This window comes from Lygodium microphyllum, chromosome 29 (assembly GCF_053477565.2).
Source record: "Lygodium microphyllum isolate KBCC chromosome 29, Lygodium_microphyllum_v1.1.10, whole genome shotgun sequence".
Classification (NCBI taxonomy): Eukaryota; Viridiplantae; Streptophyta; class Polypodiopsida; order Schizaeales; family Lygodiaceae; genus Lygodium; species Lygodium microphyllum.
Genome location: NC_141163.1, coordinates 64711134 through 64715240, shown reverse-complemented (window position 1 = coordinate 64715240; position 4107 = coordinate 64711134). Strand labels below are relative to the sequence as shown.

The 4107-nt window shown below is 43.4% G+C and overlaps 1 pseudogene; it reads left to right on the top strand.

Moving 5' to 3' along the window:
• The first annotated feature begins 2831 nt into the window (after positions 1–2831).
• LOC148010723 (uncharacterized) lies at positions 2832–3320 on the top strand (annotated as a pseudogene).
• The last annotated feature ends 787 nt before the right edge of the window (positions 3321–4107 follow it).

Here is a 4107-nt window from a genome sequence, read left to right as displayed (position 1 = left end):
GGAGAGAAGACAAGAGAGGGAGCAACAACGAAAAGAGATCGAGTCCATGATCGATCAACTACACCTCAGGAAGAAAGAGCAAGACAACATGAGCAAAGAGCTCAGAGCCTAGGAGTAGAAACTCGTAACCCTAGCACAAAGTAGGGGGAGAGAATGGAAGGAATGAGCAAAAGGGCCGAGGAATGGGCCACGCAGAACGAGAAACGGGTGAAGGCACTTGGCGGGCGCCTCGCCTTGGTGGAGAAAGAAAAAAACTTGGCAAAAAGCAAAGCAGACGCCGCCCAGATAGCCTTCACTGCCCAGAACAGGCCTTCCTCAACACACTACTGGACACAACCCAACCGGAGGGAAAGGAGCCGTTGGAGGTGGTGCAGAAGAAACTGAGAATCGCACGCAGAGCCCTACATGCGGGGCTACAGATGCCACCCCAACCTGCGGAGGTTAGGCTGGGCTTAGAAGAACAGCGAAAGTACCTGCTACTGGCCGGCCTAACCCCCCAGGAGGCAGATGCACTTGGCTTTGAGGAAGGGGCGCAGCTAGACGACCGGCAGGGGGAGGACACTGAAATTTAATTCGTCATAAGAAGAACTAGCGAAGAAATAATCCCACAACCCCCCTCGCCGCACGATCAGGAACAACAAAAACTCAACCCGCCCTTGGACAGACAATCCACGCTCAAGGAGCGATGGAAAAAATTGGTGGAAGAAGCCAGAAGGCAGCTACAGGCCAAGCCAATCGTGCGACCATCCGCTGTCGTACTGCTATGCATCCAAGGTGTGGAATCCACCAAAAAGTTGTGTGTGTGGGATTTGATACTTTGTACATACTTAGTCATTATGTTTGCTCTTTTATTCTACGTGGGTAATATAGTGAAGAGGGGTTTGGTGCAAGAGGAACTTATCCGTAATGCTCTGATTGACATGTACGCTAAATGTGACATGCTTGTAGAAGAACAGGGAGTTTTTGATAGATTGGTAACTCGAGATGCAGTCTCATGGGCTACACTTATTTCAGGATATGCCGATTATGGGCTTTGTGAGGAAGTACTAAACTGTTTCAAAGAGATGCAGATCGAAGTACACTAATACTCGGAGTTCCCTTATCCTTGACTATGTTGACATGGGGGATATGACAGTATTTTGGGCTAGTATGGATACAGTCAATTATTTGATGCTCTACTAATATACATGAAAGGTGCACCAATTGCTAAACTTTTGAACTACATAAACCAGCAGATTTTTCCTATATTTGAAAAGCTACCCGAGGATTCAAAGCTGCATCTATTGAAAAATCTATCAGAAACTTCTTGGTGTGTGACTGCTCAGGATGGGAGGCAGCTTCTTCCCTCGATTTTCAAGCTGCTGAAGATTAGAGTCTAGGCAATCCGAGGCCTTCTCTTTCTTTGCAAAGATGCTCATGACAATACCTAAAAAAATAATTGATCTTCTGGGTCAGCTTCTGGTTGTAGAGGAAAGCTTGGAGAAAGATGCTATTCAGAAAGCTTTAATGATGGTTATTCGGCAAGATACGAAAGAGTCATTGACAAATTTGTTTAAGCACTTTCAAGGCTCTGATGAAACAGTTCGGCAAAGATTAATTACCTTCTTGAACGAGAAGGTCTTTCCTTTGAAGCAAGAGCTTTTGCAAGGCACTAAAACAACAAACAAAGATCAATCTCAATCGCAAGGGGAGATGGAAAGATTTGTAGTTGATTCTTTAAAAAAAGGTTATTCCTGGTCTTACAGGAGAAAAGTTCAGAGTCTTCATGGACTTTATAAAAAGTCTGAGTCTTTATGGCGAGAATGCTACAGTTGAACAAGTTCAGGAACTTTTGGGGATTGTAGAAGGTCAGGCTGGTTTAGATCTTCAGCTTACCGCATTTGATCTAGATCATATTGATAGGATCTTATCATGCTTTGATATTGCTCTGCATAAGATTATATGATTGATTACAATGAGCTTGGGTGAAGAAGGTTATCTAAACTTTATGGGAAATGAATTTGGTCACCCTGAATGCCAGGGGAGATCAACATCTTCCCAATGGCAAATTTGTACTGGGGAACAACAATAGTTTTGACAAATGTAGATGAAGATTTGACTTGGGTGATGCATATTACTTGAGGTATCGTTGGTTGCAGGAGTTTGATTGTGCAATGCAGCAGTTGGAAGAAACATATGGGTTTATGGTCTCTGAGCATCAGTATGTGTCACACAAAGATGAAGGAGATAAAGTTATAATCTTTGAGAGAGGAAATTTGGTGTTTGTTTTCAATTTTCACTGGCAAAAGAGTTTTCCAGATTATAGAGTGGGTTGGGTTAAACCTGGCAAGTACAAGGTTGTTATGAACTCGGATGAAAAAAGGGCTGGCGACTTAAACAGGCCGCTTTTCAGATGGCTATTGTGGGATCGAACGAAAGGAAAAAGCACGAGAAAAATAGGAAAAGGGAAAGATGTGGTTCTGGGGACAGGAGGGCATGAAAAAAAAGGACACGTCCTGAAGGAAGATAAAAAACAAAGAGTAGAGAAAGGTCCTAAAGAGGAACATGACAAGCGGCAGTATTGCTATCGATCAACTAGGAAGACGCTGCTCGAAGCCAAACAGAATTTTAAAGAGCTGAAGAGCAAGCCGATGTTCAGCTTGTGAGGGTGAATCAAAACACATGGTTGAACTATAGAGTTCTAGACTTGCGAATCCCTGCTAATCAAGGAATATTTGGAATTCAATCCCATGTGGGCATGGGCGTGTGAATGTGTGAAATTTTGTCTAGGAATTCAAGATGGTTCAGTGGCTCATAAAAGCTGTACATATATAGGTAGAATTGAAGGGAACGCTTCCTCTATGCTCACACAATATGACATTGAAGATGTCCAAGAACACTGTAGTCTCTTATAACAGTCTCTTAGCAGGAAATTGTCTTCCTCTATGAGAGGTTTTGCCCTTCTCTCAGTTTTCAGTGATGCAATGGAAAAGGCTTCATCTCTGCTAAGGAGCTTCTATCAGTTCCAGAGTTTGCTGTTAACCTGTTATCACAGAAAATGATAAGGATGTTGGATGGCTTGAATTTCAAGGATTTTGTGGCCCTTCTCTCAGTTTTCAGTGTCAAAGCAAGCCTTCGAAAATAAAGTGGAGACCATTTTTTAAAGTCTATGATGCAGATGGCGATGGAAAAGTGACTTATGAAGTCATTTTGGAAGTTCTCCATGACTTATCAGGCTTTTTCCTTTCAGAAGAACAAGGCCAGCAAGTAATGGTTCGGCTCTGGAAGAATCTGGATATGCAAAGGAGAGCTACTTAACTTGCTCAAGCAGACTTTATTGACTGTGTTCTAAGATTGCCTTGTGGCTGCCAAATTTATGTGATTCAGAGCTTGTCTTTGATTGAGAACTTGTACTGCATACATTCAAATTTGAATGCTGCATTTCAAGAAACTGGAGACCTGAACCAGTTGATGATAAGATCGAACTCTGACATTGGGTCATCTCACACTTACATTGATACAAATACTTGTTATTTTCAGGTCTGCTTGCCACATTCAAGAGACCAAAGGCTTGAACAAGTTGATTATAGGGCCATTATCTGAAATTGAATTCTCAAATTGAATCGTGATCTTGCTTGATTGATCTTCTATCTTGGAGTTTCTCAAGAACTTCTGTGATTGAGACTTTGCTTTCAAAAACCTTTCGACACCGCATCCCTTCCACCATGCCCCGATGACCTCCCAACGCAATTCCACGTGGAGCTGGTGGTCTGGGATAGCAGGAAATCAAAAAGGACCCCTTCTCTTTTAGCTTCCTTATGCCTAACAGCCTGGGAAGGGTCCTGCCGATCAAAGTAATGGAGGAGGTGATCACGGCTGGTAGTCGACTAGGCCAAAAATGGCTGGATGACAGGGCAAGGACCCCCACTCTGTGGAGCACAGAGGAAGCAAAATTTTGGCAAGACAAAGTGTATGAAGTGCCACACACCATAAGGGGCTACGACTGCCAACCCCTCTAGAGAAGGTGAATATGCAATACCAACGTGCTCGCCTAGATGGCATTTTGCAACACCCTACCCTACGAGAGGAATGACCCCACATTCATTTCATATCCTCGTAGGGTAGGTG